General features: G+C 39.8%; 2 protein-coding genes across 4 annotated transcripts in view; one reads left to right on the top strand and one right to left on the bottom strand.

Annotated features, from left to right (window-relative positions):
* SCRN1 (secernin 1) overlaps window positions 1-8,398 on the bottom strand; it is a 59,148-nt gene extending 50,750 nt beyond the window's left edge. The window contains exons 1-2 of one of the 3 annotated variants that reach the window (XM_057550326.1): window positions 8,216-8,355; window positions 3,607-3,664 (exon numbers count right to left, since the gene is read on the bottom strand). The gene's annotated coding sequence lies outside the window, so the exon portion shown is untranslated. Of the gene's footprint in view, window positions 1-3,606; window positions 3,665-8,215 lie in introns of all 3 variants that reach the window. The other 2 variants (XM_057550328.1, XM_057550327.1) reach the window with 2 other exon arrangements.
* A 60-nt stretch (window positions 8,399-8,458) lies between these two features.
* Window positions 8,459-16,750, top strand: part of PLEKHA8 (pleckstrin homology domain containing A8) — a 94,425-nt gene continuing 86,133 nt past the window's right edge. Inside the window, exons 1-2 of the mRNA XM_057550322.1 lie at window positions 8,459-8,793; window positions 11,525-11,687. The gene's annotated coding sequence lies outside the window, so the exon portion shown is untranslated. The remainder of the gene's footprint in view (window positions 8,794-11,524; window positions 11,688-16,750) is intronic.

Raw genomic sequence — 16,750 nt, 5'->3', positions numbered from 1 at the left:
AACTGGGAAATCAGACTAATCACACTACATGATAATCAGGAAGATTTGGATTGTTAATTGTTACTTAAATGTTTTGCAGTTTTCACTATTTTAAAGAAATAAAGTCTCACCCAAATCTTTAAAAATACCTTTTTTTTAAAAAAAGCGTTCTTCATTTAACATAGATGCAAGGTAAATCATTTAGTAATGACCATGACTCCTCTGCCTTGGATAGAAAATAAGAAGTTAAGCCAGAAAAAAGAAGAGCTAGATATCATTTCATGTAGCTGAATATTTCTAAATCAGTAGGACCTGCTAAGAAATATCCTTTGGATGCTTTTTTCTTAATGACTGAAATGATCACAAACTGATTTGCTCTTCCATTCCAAAACTACTGCAATTTAGGTGATTAGCTAGAGGAAATGAAAAGAGTGCTATTTCAAATTTGTAAAACCAAAATTCCAGGTAATTAACAACTACTCAACTTCACCATAACCCCTGATAATTTGATGGACCACTGCTGGTGCATCACCCTCTCCCAAAATATAGCCACTTAGATGATCATAAGAATCCAGAAACAAAACAAAACAAATGTATGATATGTAATTTGCTATCTATATGTATCATGGAAAGCTGGGAAATATATCAATACACAAGAACAAGCTGGTGAAATAAAAAGAGGTCACATAAATTATATACGGTATCATTCAAATTATGTATATTACATAGATAGATGATGCAAAAAGTTCATAAGGAAATGCAACAAAATTTTTAAGAGTAATAGTATTGCTGGGTTGCAGAATCACAGGCAATTTCTTAACCTATATATATTCAGGCATTTTCAAACTTCCCACATGAAAATACAGAATTTGTAATGAAAATACTTTAAAAAAAGAAGAAAAGGAAGAGTTGCAATAGAAATAATCTATTTTCACAATATATTGCCGCTAATAAATATGGCCTTGCAATAAGGCAGAGACTCGGGGATTAAGGAGAACCCCACAGCTCAGTCATGGCAAATGAATTCATTTTATCTTTTGGTCACATCTGATTCTGCCTCATTTTCAAGGTATGGTGACAATGAGAAATATGAATAAAGCAAAACGTCCAACTTAATGAATGATTCACGTGACAGCTTAATAACTAAGGAAACATAGACTTTTCTATAGTCAAGTGGAATGTTGTGCTTCAAAATCTACATTGCTTCATAGGATAAATTAGGGGGTAACTGGTCACTTAACAAAAGTATTCTTCAAATCACTCCAGAATTTCTCTATAATGTGAAATATTCTAACATGTTTCCCAACTTTTTAACATCAAAAAATTTTCATAGACACCCCACATAAGAGTGATTGTAGTTGGTTGGGAAAAATATGTAATGAATATATGTTATGAATTTAGTAACACTTTCAATGCATTTGTATGTACTAACTGGTAATAGAATCCTTACACATCTGAAAAATAATGCTGAAGATATATATGGCTCATTATTTTTTCTGTGTCCATTCAATGTTGGGACACACGTGAATTCAAGGCCCCCCTTCAAAAACTCCACTACACCCAGTGATCTGTTCATCACTCTGGTGCATTTAAAATATGGTACCACTTAAAAGAAAACTCAGGCTGCGTGAGTATCACTTTTGGCAGAGCTCTTAGGAATTTTAGAGTGAGGGGAAGAGAAGGGATTAGTTGAATGGCATCCATTTCTCATAGATACAACTGTTTTTTTAATGTAGGAAGGAGTAGATAAATAGTACAAGTGGGATTCATTTTTCATTCAAGCTAGCCAAATTAGAAAAATATAGTCAGATCAAGTTCACTATAAGGAAGATGTTTTCCAATACATGGCAGGTTGAAAGACAGTTTTCCATCTTTTACAGTAACATAAAGAAAGAAAGAAAACGACTTACATCACATTAATAGTATACACTAGACCTGTGCAGTCAGAATAATCTATCCAAGAGGTTACATTATGGCTGTTTAAGAAAGAGTCAGATAGACCCAGATTCCAGGTGTAGCTCCTCAAACTACTAAGTTCTTGATCTATAAAACATGGCCATGATGTCTACTATGTACTGTTATGGGGATTAAATGAGGTAATAGATGCAGAGTATCTGGAATAGAGAAACATTCAAGAAAGGTTTGTTCTTAAAGATTAGGGTTCCGGGAATGTAATGATTATGGAGATAAAGGAAGAAGAATGTGTTTGAAATAGGCAGGTATGTGGTTAGCTGCCAAAAGCATTCCCTGTGGGAAAGACCTGAGAGCTACTGAACAAGCCACATCTAGGGTTCTTTCATTTCCTTGTGTTCTCATTTCTGACATTGCTGCCATTGTGTCCACTAATTTGGCAAGGTTGCTTTGAATGATGACCTTCCTATTCCCACCATCTGTTTTCCTCTCCCATATAAATAATGGATTGTCTATTCTCATCTTTTCCCAGTAATATGATTTGATATGTACCTGTTAATGCTGTAAATTGGGATTTTAAAAAATCTTCCCAATCACTCTTAAAACAGTGGTTTACACTCTGTCCCTGTAAAAAAATCAGCTAAACATTCATTTCCTACAGAAGAAATTTAAATCTTGCTAGTATGAAACCATAGGGTTACTTTACATCTAGCAAAATGGACTTAAAAACTACTTTGTAAATGCCCATTAATGCTAGACTCATTCACTATGTTTTTACCATTAGGAAATTTATCCCATTTTATTATCAAAAAGGAACGTATATACATGTATATGAACATATTAGTGGGTGTATGTAAATACATATATATATGGGTGTGAATATCCCCACTTATGCAAATATTTATAAGTATATACTATAGATAGATAGGAGGGAGGGAGGGAAGGAAGGAAGGGAGGGAGGGAGGGAAGGAAGGAAGGGAGGGAGGGAGGAACGGAGGAAGGAAAAAAAAAGGACCTGGAAGGATTAATATCTAACTGAGAGTTGGAAGTGGGACTAAATGTGGGCTATAGAGAAAGAAACTTCACATTTCATCTACTTATGTCATTTAAAATTTCTTTATAACAAGCTCATATTACTTTATTGGATTTTTAATTATTTTTAAAAATCTGATTACTTCAGTGCTCAAGAAAGGACATTTTAAGACATTTCATTTAATTCTTTCAGGTCGCTAGGCACTGCTAAGTGCAACTTTAAAATACACTAAGGTTTCATTTTGAGAGGAGAAAAAGATATTCAGAAGAGCCTTTGATCACTACATCATTTTAACTAGGACTTTTAAGAAGTCATATGAATTACCGGTATGTAATTTGAGCCCCTAACCACCTACAAGCACCATGTGCAACCTAAGGGAAAATGGAGCTAAAAAGATCTCCTCAAGGCCTTCATCAACTAGAAGAAGAGGCACTCATGTATACAACCAAGAGAGGAGGGCAACAATACAACTTAAAACAATGATCAGAAATGCTTATGGGAGCCTTCAAGAACACCTAGCTCACGTTAGGGTAGTAGATTAAGCACTGGGAGATTTAGGTTAAATATATAACCATAAAGAAGAGAAGGAGAAGGGAACATTAACCATCTCAAGCTCCCTCACTCTGCTTCCAATGAGGCTCAAGCTGGGAGGCCCCCAACTTCCTCCCCTTTCAGTCACTCACCCAGTTCAGTTCATCGCCATCCCAGACTGGGTGGAGGCCCTGAGGATGCTGGGAGTTTCTGGGGGTGAGAGGACAGGTGGGTGTGATTGACATGTACATCACGTCAGTCATTCTCCACTCACCCCATCTCCTCCCCTCCAGTGTCTATTCAAACTTCTCTCACCTCCCGCATCCATTTCTATGAACAGTATCACACACCGCAACCAACCTCCACTTTCTGCTAATGACCTAGACCGATGCAGCCTAATAGAAATATAATGGAAGACAGATGTGAATCACATATGTAATTTTATGTTTTCCAGGACCCACATCTAAAAAAGTAAAGGGAAACTGGTGAAATTACTTTTAATAACATATTTTGTTTAAATCCAATATGTCCAAAATATTAATTCAAAATACAGGCATGCCTCATTTAATTGTGCTTTGCTTTATTGTGCTTCACAGATAATTGCATTTTTTACAAGTTGAAGATTAGTGGCAACCCTGAGTGAAGCAAGACTATGGGCGCCATTTTCCCAATAGCATTTGCTCACTTCCTGTCTGTGTCACATTTTGGTAATTCTCACAATATTTCAAGGTTTTTCATTATTGTTATATCTGTCATGGTGATCTGTGATCAGTGTCCTTTGATGTTAGCATACAGAAAAGAGAACTCACTGAAGACTCACATGATAGCATTTTTTAGCAATAAAGTATTTTTAAATTAAGGTATATACATTTTTTTAGACATAATGCTATTGCACACTTAACAAACTACACTATAAACCTAAGTTTTATATGCCCTGGGAAACCAAATAATTCATGTGACTTGCTTTATTTTGATATTTGCTTTATTGCAGTGGTCTGGAACCCAATTCGCATTATCTCCAAGGTATGCCTGCATAATCAACATAAAAATCATTAATGAACTGTATCTGAAATCCTGCCATTTGCAACAATATGGATGTACCTAGAGGGTATTATGCTTAGTGAAATAAGTTAGACAAAGACAGATACTGTATGTTACGACTTACATGAGAATCTAAAAAATAAAGCAAACAAATGAGTATAAAACAGAAAGAGACTCACAGATATAGAGAACAAACTAGTGGTTATCAGTGGGGAGAGCGAAGGAAGGAGGAACCAGATAAGGGTATGGGGATTAAGAGGTACAAACTACTATGTATTTAAAAATAACCTACAAGGATATATTGTACAACACAGGGAACATAGCCATTATTTTATAATAACTTAAAACGGAGTATAATCTATAAAATTTTGAATCACTATGTTGTATACCTGACACTAACATAATACTATAAATCAACTATACTGTAATAAAAATAAATAAATAAAATTATTAATGAAGTGTTTTAAATGTTTGAAATGTCTGTGTCACATTTTGGTAATTCTCACAATATTTCAAATGTTTCCTACAAATTTTTGAAATCTGATGTATATTTTACATTCACAACACATCACAATTCAGACTCTCCATGTTTCAAGTGCTCAATAGCCACATGTGGTCGGTGGCTAGTGGCTACTGAATTAGACAGCACAAACCTAGGCTCTCACTCCAATGAAAATACCCAAACTTTCAGAATGAGTGATTATTGCTGAATAAAGGGATCATGGGTGGCTTTTTAAAAATAACCTTGGCTTATTTGTATTTTTATTGTTTTCCAACAAACACAGATTGCACGTGTTTACTTTTTTTTAAAACTTGTGATTTTAAATATCTTTGACATATTGGGAGAATTTCAATGAATGAACCTTCACATTCATGCTCTAATGCAAGTTATTGTTTTAATGGCACATGTGGCATCAGCATCTGTCTTCATTTCAACATTATCTGTCAATCCATACCTAGTTCCTATCTGCTTCACCATCATCAATTATTCTCTCAGTTCCTTGTAGCGCACCCACCTTCTCCTTCTGCAGATCACCGGGTTGACGGTACAGAAAGCTCAGAAGAAATATTTCCCCTGTTCTCACCACCTCTGCACATATATTTACTAACCCACACACAATCTCTAGTTCTGCTTTAGTAGAGCTAGGGACACTGGTATATGACTCAGAGAACTCAAATTCGAATTCTAGAAAAAGACTCTGTCTTCAGTGCTGCTTCAAAGTTATTTTAAAATAGGTTTGTTATTTACTATTACTTAAAGTTAGAGATATTCAAAAGCTATTATATGTCCCACCTTGGTTTCTTTACAAAACCAGACAAGCAATACAAGCAACTAATTTTTTAATCAAAGAATGCACTTCTCGCCTCAAAGATTCTGACATATCCTAAAATGTAAAAACCATAAAATTATGGTTTTGGTGCTTAAATATAGAAGCAGTCTAGTCCCTGGAAAATGGGAACATGAGGTGGACACAGCTTAAGAAGTTAAATGGGCTTAAGTTAGGAAACTAAGGTGTGAGCACTTACTTTAAATACTACAGATTTTTAAATCATGTTAAAGTTTGGTTTCATGAAGAGTTTGCTACGCTAATAATAATAGGTTTGCTCTTTTCCCCCAGGCTTTGATAGGTGGCATGTGGAACCCTAAAATGGGGAGTTACAACACCTGGATATTAGTTCTCACTGCCAGCTGCCAACCAGCTATATGACCTTGGGTGCAGTCCATTCACCCCGCTGGATTCAGCCTCCTGGGCTGTAAAGAGGGGTTGACAGCACAGCGCTTTCTCAGGCTGCTTCCAGCTCACCATTCCTGACCTTTGCACTAATCTCCCTCTATCCCATTATCCCTGAAACATTTGCCTCCTCATGCATTTCCTCCTTGCTAAAAGAGAAGATGGCTGGCAGCACAGCAGTGAAATGGGGAAAAAAAGGCTGTTAAAAAAAAAAACCTAAAATGAGTCACCTTTCAAGAATTTACCATCCTCTGGTGCCTGAGTGCTTGCTCGTGATGTTAAATCAGTTCTTCCAATGAAACTTGCTCTAAGAACCTGGTATTTGTTATATGTACTGTTCTTGGATGATGTTTATACCAGACACTCATCTCTTTTAAGAGCCACTTGTAGGTACAAAACAGCACAGAAGTTATCAAACAGATATTGGCAGCTAGATACATCAACTTTAGTGCAGCCTGTAGAAAATCAGATCAAAATCACAGAGAGTTTTAATCAGGTCTTTGCACCTGAAGATAATTACAACTCCCCAAATTTCCCACATAACCTCCCCAGAACCTTGCAGCACCCTAAAATCTAGCCTGCTGCAAGAATCACTTCCTATCCCTTAGGGCCAGCTGCAGCAACACCCAGGAGGGCCTTCCCTCCCGTAGATCCCCCCATCAATGCTTCAGTCAGGGGGCAGCTGATGTTAGCTCTGGTCTGTGTTGCTTCCGCCTGGCCTGATTTTTCATGCTGCCATTTTGAATTAACATAGGTTTCCTCTGCAACTGATGCATCTTCTAGTCAGGCTTGGAGCACAGTAGGCACACACACACGCACACACCCATCGGGAAGCTGGACTACAAGCGTAATCCAAGACACTTGCAAGCCAGAATTAAACAGCAAATCCAGAAAGACCGTATTATTTAACGGAACACTACCAGGACAGTTTGGAGCCACAGAAAATGACTGCTTCTGCGTTTGAGTTGAATGCACATCTTTAAACCCTCAATCTTAGTTCTCGTCAATTCTCTAAAGTTCAAGTGTCCCTCCTGCTTTGCAGATCACACGCGTCTCAGACCTCAACGAGTGATGTCGCCCAATAATCCGTGCCCAGACAGACAAGCGAACCGAGGGCGCAAAGGCAATCTGAAGTGGATAATCATCTCAGAAATACGAGTGCCTTTTACCAATAAGTGCCCCGGCGCCACCGCCTTAACTTGCCCCGACACCCCCCATCCCCAAGATCCGCCCCGGGTGTGGCTTGAGGAGGCGGGCGGTGTTATGTCAAGTCCTTCGGCCCTCGCAGACAACAGCAAGAGCCGACGCGTTTGCCCTTAGGGGGAGGGTAGTCCTCCGGACACGACTCGGCAACCGCAACCGCAGAACCGGCGGACGCGGGGGCAGAGCCGGGCCAAGGGCAGCGGGCCCGCCAGGCAGCCATGTTCCCGCGAGCCCGCCCGCGCGGCAGGTGCGACCGGGAAGGTGCCAGGCCCGCTCCGCCACCAGCTGTGTGCCCGTACGAGCCGGGAACCCCCGGAGCGGTCTGGGGGGGGGGGGGGGAAGGCGGGGGCCGCACTGGGCACACACCCCAGCGGGCCAGCAACTGGGATACCAAGCAATGGAAACACAGGAAAAGCGGCCTGGGGGAGTGAGGAGAGTTCAAAAGAGGTGGTGGGAAGGATGGGGTTGGGGGGGTGGAGAGCGGGGACAGGTTCCAACCAGGCTGCAGCGCCCGCGCCCTGGGGTGGGGCAGCCCTCTCCTGCGCCCCCGCAGCCTGTAGCCGGAGTCCCCCACCCCAACCCCGGGCGGAGGCCCCCTCTCTCCTGATCCCCTAGAGACCCCAGACAGCCCAAGCCAGCATCCGCGGGATTCCCACCCGCAGGTTTGGAGGGACAGCCGGAGGCGACGAGGCACAGGGGACGGCGATGGCGGATCCGGGTGAAACCCGCCGGGGGAAGCAGCTGCAGATTCCCTGCGCTCCCAGGGGTGCCCGCCACAGCTCACCTGCGGGGCTGCGGGCTCCGGGCTCGGCTCTGCGTTGCTGAGGCTGCGGCCGGCGAGGGTGCGGGTGGTGCCGCGGCTGAGATCAGTGTGGCGACATCGAGGGCTGCAGCTGCAGTGGCGGAGGCGGCCGTCGGGCGCTTCCCCCTCCCCAGACTCCCCGCGCTCTGGCCCGCCGCCCCCAGCGAACAGCTGGCCGGGCTCACGTGACCGCGGGGCCCGCCCCCGCCTCCGCCCCACGCCGGACTCGGGCCGCGCCGCGCCGCACCCGCGCTCTGCCTGGTCCGGGGGGGCGCCTGGGGGCAGAAAGGGCGGCTGAGAAGACGAATCTCCCCGTGGAACGTGGCTCGCTCTTTGCGCGATTTTTATTTGTTGGTCACAGCGGGGTTGCGGCTTTCTGGAAAGGGAGAACTCGGGCTTCAAGGAGTCAGGCGACGCTTTCTCCAGCGCCTCTCCCGGACTCCGCCGTCTGGGTTGCTACGTGCGGGCCTCTGTGCCTAAGCAAGCTTTCCCCGCGGAGAAACGTGTCCGGTACTTTGTTGACTCACAAGTCCAAGCCAACTCCCTGCCTGGGTTTAAAGGTACGGTTCTGCGCCATATTGACAAGCCAGACTCTATGCCCGATACTTAGACGCTAAAGCTCAAAGAGGTTAAGCAACTCGCCCAAGATCACGCAGCAAGTAGCAAAGCCAAGATTCCAAACCTGGGTTAATAAATCCACAGACAGGTGACAGGTGTGTTGATGCTGGCGTCAAGGTCATTGGTCAGGACATGACCATCCGTCTGTTACCGGAACACAGACTCTACCTTTTATAAACTAATAAGAAAAGACCATCTCAAAGGATATGAAGAGATAGTATAGAGGAAAAGAAAATGCAGTACCACTTAGGCACGTGAAAAAATATGCAAGCTCACTTAACTGCAAATCGAATACATATACAAAGTAGCATTTCCACCTGTCAGATTAGCAAAAATCAAAGTTTTATAAAGTCCGTAGAGGACAACTCGGCAATATCTCCCCAAATAACAAATACATATATAGTCTTTGACCTAAAGATTCCATTTCTGGAATTTATCCTACAGATACACCAACACAGGTGTGAAATGATATGTGTACAAGGTTATCCATTGCTACATTATTTGTGCTAGCAAAGATTAGAAGCGTATGCCCATCAATAGAGAACTGTTCAAATAAATTACAGCACATCAGCACAATGGTATGCTATCCAGCTGTTGAAAAAATGAGGAAGATCTATTTCTATGTACTGATATGAAAGATTTCCAACCTATACTAAGGGTGGGGGGAGCCATGTGAAAAACATTGTGTAAATGTGTTATCATTTGTGAGGGAAAAAATATGCCTGTACTCATTTGCAAATGCGTGGACTATCTTTGGAAGGATACCTAAGAAACTGAAATAGTAGATGCCACCAGGGAGGAGAACTGGGTGACAATGCAGGGCAAGGAAGGAGACTTTTTTTACGTCTTTGAATGTTATGCCTGTGCTTGTGGTTTGCCAGGAGTGAATGGATAGTAGGAGAGGGCTGGGGGAATCAGTGCAGTTACTGCAGGATAGAGCAGTAGTGGTCATAGACTCTTGGAGCACAAAGGGACCTGACTGCATTTAAGGCCAACCAAGGAAACTGTCCTTTTACTTTTAGCCTTTATCTTTATATTATAGTAGATTGTCTTTGTTTGGACAGAATATAATTGGATCTTGCTTTTCATTCAGTCAGATACTCTTTGCCTTTTAATTGGAGTTCTTAGATCAGTGGCTCTTAAACGGGAGCAGTTTTGCCCCCAGGGGATATTTGGCAATGTCTGGAGACATTTTTGTTGTCACAATGGCAGAGGTGAGGGAGGCCGCTACTGGCATCTAGCACATAGAGGCCAGGGATGCTGTTATACATCCTACAGTGCAAAGTACAAGTCCCCACAACTAAGAATTATCTGTCCCTAAATATCAGTAGCATTGGGGTTGAGAAACTCTGGTGTAGACCTTTTATATTTAACGTAATTATCAATATGATGGGTTTTAAATGTAACATCTTGCTACTTCTATTTGTTCTGTTCTTTTTTTGTTTTTTGTGTTTTTTTGCTCTTGCCTTTTTTTGAAGAACTGAGTAATGTTCATATTCCATCTTATACCCATTATTGGTTTATTAGCCATACTTCTTGTTTTATTTGTTGATTACCCTAGGATTTACAATATGCATCTTAAACTTATCACTGTCTACCTTCAAATAATATAATTTCAGATATAATGCAAAACACTTTCAGCAGGATACTTCTATCCCCCACCCCATCTTTATTGATATTGCTGTCATTTGTTGTAGGTGCTAGTTAGATGATAATGAGCTCTTTCAAGTTTTGTCTGAAAAAGTCATTACTTCACTTTCATTTTTGAAACATTTTTATTGGATACATAATTTTTGGTTGAGAGCTTCATTTCTTTCAGCACTTTAAAAGTACCATTCTATTGTCATAAGACATTGTCACAAGACTTGCAAAGTTTCTGAAGAAGAGTCTGTGTTTGATTATTTCTTCCCCTGTACGTAATATGTCCTTTTTTCTCCTATGGCTGCTTTTAAGAGTTTTCTCCTTAACACAGATTTTGAGCAATATGATTATAAAGCACTTTGTTCTGTTTTGGGGTTTTTTTTTCCTATTTTTATCCCATTGGGGCTAACTAAGCTTCTTGGATCTGTACGTTTATAGTTTTCATCAAATTAGGAAAAATTTTGGCCATTACATCTTTAAATATTTTACCCACTGTACCCCGTCCCTCCCAAATTCAGAGACTCCCGTTATATATATATTAGACCACTTGATATTGTCACACAGATCACTGAGAATCTATTCTTTTGTTTGTTTGTTTGTTTTTTCCTATTTTTATCCCATTGGGGCTTACTAAGCTTCTTGGATCTGTACATTTATAGTTTTCATCAAATTAGGAAAAATTTTGGCCATTACATCTTTAAATATTTTACCCATTGTACCCCATCCCTCCCAAGTTCAGAGACTCCAGTTATACATATATTAGACCACTTGATATTGTCCCCCAGATCACTGAGAATCTATTCTTTCCCTCCCCACCCACCACTCTTTTTTCTCTCTTCATTTTGAATTTCTCTTGATATTTCTTCAAGTTTTCTTATCTTTTCTTCTGCAGTCTCTAATCTAATCTACTAATGGTTAATACTGTCAATGAAAGGTTTTTTTTTTCCTCTCTTTTTTTGGTGCCCCCCCCCCCATCTCCTCTCCCAGCATTTTTAATGTGGCAGCATTGTCTTTGTTTTAATTTTTTCAAAGGGGGTTTCGCAGTTCTCCTGGCCCGAGGACTCCCTCAGTCCCTCTCCATCCTTAACAGTGGACGCATCAGGTCCACAGACCTCACCTGGCCTGGTCGAGATCTGGACCTGACCATCTCCCACAGCTTCAGAAAAGTCCAGATGGAGTGAAGCAAAGCTGCACGGTAAAAGGAATTAACTGCCACTGCCTGTTGATGAACGTTTTATATCAGATATTTTATGCTTTATCTCTTTAAGTTCTACTTGGTTCTTTTATACCATCCATTTCTCATACACCTTTTCCTTTAAATCTCAGATCATATTTATATTTTAATAGCTGTTTTAAAGTCTTTGTATGCTACTTCTATCATTTCTATTTTTAGTCTTTTATTGGTTGTTTTATCTCCTGCTTCTTTGTCTCTCTCATAATTTTTCATTGGATATCAGACTTAGTGAATTTTATGTTGTTGAGTAATGAATTTTTTAAAATATTTCTTTTAAAGAAAGGTTGTAAACTTTGTTCTTAAGAATCGGCTTCACCCATTTGAGACTTGTTTATAAACTGTTTACCACAGCTCTAGGGTAACTTTAACTCTACGACTACTTTAACTCTTTACTAAGGTATGACTCACATATGGGTTCTAATGAATGTTCCATGTAATCAGTAAGGTGATTCTGGCTAGTAGGAACTTGGACAATTCCCAGTTTTGTGTAAGCTCTGGGAATTTTTTTGTGCACAGCTGCCCAGTAGTTGTTCTTTCCTCAGGAATTATTCTTTGCCCAACCTTATGGTGATTCACCATATGCCTGCAGCAATTGGTATTCACTCAATGACTCAAGGAAACCTTTATGCAAGTTTCTGAAGTTTTTTTCTGCTTAGTTTTCTCTTATCCAGAGCTCTGCCCCACAAATTCTAGCTGTTTTGACCTCCCTGAACTCTGATCTCTGTTTCCTCAACCCCACAAGAGAACTGGGCTCTGTTTTGTTTCCCTCCTTTTTACCATGTATAGTTCAGGAATTGCCTCCAAGCAGAAAACTGGGATAATTGTAGCTCTTATCTCATTTGTTTCCTTTCTCTTGAGAATCACATTCCTGCTCTGCCAGTTGCTCATTGGTTGTCCAATGTCTGACAAAATTAGTTTCATATATTTTGCCCAGTTTTCTAGTCGTTCACAATAGGAGAGCAAGTCCCATAGCAATTCTTCCTTCATGGGCAGATGTGGAAGGCAAGGAACACTAATCTTAATGCCCCTAAGGAACCAAATGTCCTGATACAACTAGAGTCATTATTTTAAGAACTGAAAATGCATAGTTTACTTATGGAACTTCTTCAACATACTGATATAACAAGAAACATTTATTGGACACCTGTACCAGCAATTGCACTATTGCTACAAAGGTGAAGAAGGCATATCAGTCCTACCTCTCAAGAAGTCAGGGGCAAGCAGGGAAATTAATTAAGTATAGAAGTAATATATGCGGGCTTCCCTGGTGGCGCAGTGGTTGAGAATCTGCCTGCTAATGCAGGGGACACGGGTTCGAGCCCTGGCCTGGGAAGATCCCACATGCCGCAGAGCGGCTGGGCCCGTGAGCCACAACTGCTGAGCCTGCGCGTCTGGAGCCTGTGCTCCGCAACGAGAGAGGCCCGCGCATCGCGATGAAGAGTGGCCCCCGCTTGCCACAACTGGAGAAAGCCCTCGCACAGAAACGAAGACCCAACACAGCCAAAATCAATCAATCAATCAATCAATCAAACATACGCATCTGATTCAAGATCCTCATTAAAAAAAAAAAAAAAAACAAAAAAAACAAAAAAAAAACAGTGGTACTAGGAGTTCAAAGTGCAGCTAATTAAAAATTCTAACAAAAAAAAAAAAAAAAAAAAAAAAAAAGAAGTAATATATGCATATATTGTATGTTGCTGTCAGGGTAACATAAGAGTTATGCATAGATAAATACATTAATCTAGCATGTTGGGAAATATAAACAAGTTTAAAAGATGATCATAAATGAGGGTTACCCAAACCTAGACCACTTAAAAAAATACATTGATGATGATTTTGCCTTTTCTTCTAACCAGTGTTATTGATTATCTAGAGAACCCCATGCAGTGATTTTGAGGAGCCGAAGTACATGTGTAATTGAGAAATGCCTTTAACACATTGCATATAGAGATATTTTCCACTTAGTACTTCTTTTAGCGTGTAATTATAGCAGGAGGAAAAGGATCTGTCATTGGGCAACTCTCATGGGGATGAATGACAGACAATATTATGTGAATGAGACACTTATGTATGGGCAAGAAAGCCTATGTAATTGCCTTGTATGTAATCTTATGAGAACCAAAGAAAGCTGACAGGAAGCCATGGGAAAATGAGAAAGAAAAGCACTAGTTAAGATTAGTCAGCCATCTGCCTTAATCCTATGACAACCATGTTTAAGAGGTTAGTTTTCTGAATTTGGTTACCATGGTAACAAACCTTTAAAATGCCCTTAAAACAATTTACAGAATTATTGTGCATATTGAGTATAGGCAACACGGAGAGATTGTAAGTATTCAAATCTATTTAAAAATTATTTTTAGAATTTAAATAATCAATCAAGTCCTTTAGGTATGTAATTTAGACAACCATAAATTGTATTTTAGCAAAAAGGTGTAAAATCCTACTCATATAATTAGGTGATGGGTTTATCAGTTCAGTTATTCGAATGTGTCGTTTCAATGAGTGGCTCCTATTTAATTTTAAATAACAGTTGATGAATGTTCTGGACCTGGTTTCAGAAACAAATTATCATATATGCTTTACATTCATTGCTGCACCTCTAGGATTCATTCATGCGTTTAGCCAACTGTACAGATAATTTAAAGGACAATTGCTAAAACTTCGTCTTATGATCATCAGAGGGCAGACTAGAAGATTCTCTGATCGGACTTAGTAGTTTCAACCTAATCCTTTCTTGCTGATATGTTTTCCTAGTTTACATGTGTAGGAAAGGTTCACCTTATGCTATGTATGGTTTTAAAATAGGGCTTGCTTTTAATATTCTAGTGACACCTGAGGCCACCTTTTAATAGATGAAAGCTTATTTTGAATTGTAAATGTTGAGCCTTTTATGTTGACAATTTTAACACCACTGCTCACTTGAGATAATATATGACTTTATCAGAAGTTACTATTAGTCATTTTCCAATTCTTCAGAAAAAACAAGCTCTGTCTAAATTGCTGTAGGAATTTTAGTTTCAATTAAAGGAAGACTTCCTTCATGCTATAAGTGATTATAAAATGATTTCACCTATTGAGAGAATGTGTGAAGTTTCTGACTCTAGAGAAAGAGTATTTCGTTTTGGGTGCTCTTCTGTGTTCTATAAAAGACCAAAAAACTGGCATTATTTCGTTTCTTGTTGGATTAATTTCAGAGAATTGAGAATAATCTAGATATAGAGAGATATTTTAGTTTTTAAATTCTTGATTATTCTTTACCCTCCTTTCCACTGACTTTCTACCTTAATCATAAACCAAGTCCTAGGTTTTTACTATTCTTAATAAATCTCTTATACCATTGGTTCTAGCTCTTACATTTGCAAAGGATTTGACTTTTTGCATATGTAGAGTGATTTATTCCTTAGACCTGGAATCTGCGTTTGGTTCTACTTGAATTTCAAAAAGCACTTCTCATATTTTTTTTTAAATTTATTTTTGGCTGCACTGGGTCTTCGTTGCTGTGCACAGGCTTTCTCTAGTTGTGGCGAGCGGGGGCTACTCCTCAATGCAGTGCGCGGGCTTCTCATTGCGGTGGCTTCCCTTGTTGCGGAGCACAGGCTCTAGGCGCGTGAGCTTCAATAGTTGCAGTGCGTGGGCTCAGTAGTTGCGGCATGCGGGCCCTAAGGGGCGTGGGCTTCAGTAGTTGTGGCTCTCGGGCTCTAGAGCGCAGGCTCAGTAGTTGTGGCGCAAGGGCCTAGTTGTTCCGCGGCATGTGGGATCCTACTGGACCAGGGATTGAAACCATGTCCCCTGCATTGGCAGGCAGATTCTTAACCACTGCGCCACCAGGGAAGTCCCCACACTTTTCATATTTTTTGAAACAAAAATTGAAAGCAGAGATTATTTTACCATGATATGAATTTATCAGATCATTGATTTTTCTTTACCCTGAATATAAAGAAAGGATTGAGCTTTAAAAATTATTAGAAAATTTCCAGAATAGCCAAATACATAGAGAATGTAGACTGGTAGCTTAGGGGATGGGGGGAAAGTGGGCAGTAACTGCCAGTGGGTATGGGGGTTTCTCTGGGGGATGATGAAAATATTCTAAAATTGTGGTAATGGATGCATAACTCTGCGAATGTCCTAAGATTTATTGAACTGTAAAAAAAATCTGTACTAAAAATTAATTCTTATAAAAAATGAAATAAAATACCCCACGTCAAAAAAAATTTTTTGAAAACCAAAGAACATTGCCCAGTTCAGGGGAAATAGGTGAATGATAAGAGTTAATAGTTTTAAAGAATTATTGCCATAGTAGTAAAATGTTTGAAAAAAATTCCAGGGCGTAGAGTTGATTTACTGTTCAGTCTTAATGTGAGAATCAATTAACTTTAGTAGGCTGTTTAATTTTCTTTAAAGACTATGATTCAAAACAGAAAACCTGGAATACTACTGTATGTGGCATGACATTTTGTAAAAGATTATATATTATAAAATGTAGCCAAAATAGTGCAAGGAAAAACTTGTGATTAGTCCCAAGGAACCATTGGTATAAAGATAACAGGAGAGAACAATTATGCTGGGAGGAAATTTGGCTATTCAAATGAGGATTTCATTGCAAGATCCTCCTTTTCATTGCAAGAACTTTAATTTCATTGCAAGATCCTCTTTAAGTTCTTCCCTATTTTCCCACAAGTAAAATGCTGTCTCTTATTTTAGGGCAAATCTCCCGTACTGGTACTACTCCTCTTCTTGGTTATTCTACACAATTATAATTACCCATTTCATTAAATTTAGCTATTAAAAAAAAAAAATTTAGCTATTAACTTAAGAACCAACTTTTAAAAATCTAGGATGTCTCAAAGAGAACGTATGCTGCACAAAATAGCTGCACAACAATTCCAGGAGACGTGATCACAAGGGCAAAGAGCCAACAATACATGGTTGAATGTTATAATGTCCTACTCTCCTACCCAGAGGTAAAAATTAAATTCAGAGTTATATTAACACAAAATGCACTCCGGCAGAGTTAAGTCCAACAA

The sequence above is a fragment of the Balaenoptera acutorostrata genome, chromosome 7 (genome assembly GCF_949987535.1).
Source record: "Balaenoptera acutorostrata chromosome 7, mBalAcu1.1, whole genome shotgun sequence".
In the NCBI taxonomy this organism is placed as follows: domain Eukaryota; kingdom Metazoa; phylum Chordata; class Mammalia; order Artiodactyla; family Balaenopteridae; genus Balaenoptera; species Balaenoptera acutorostrata.
This window is presented reverse-complemented; position numbering and strand designations above follow the sequence as displayed.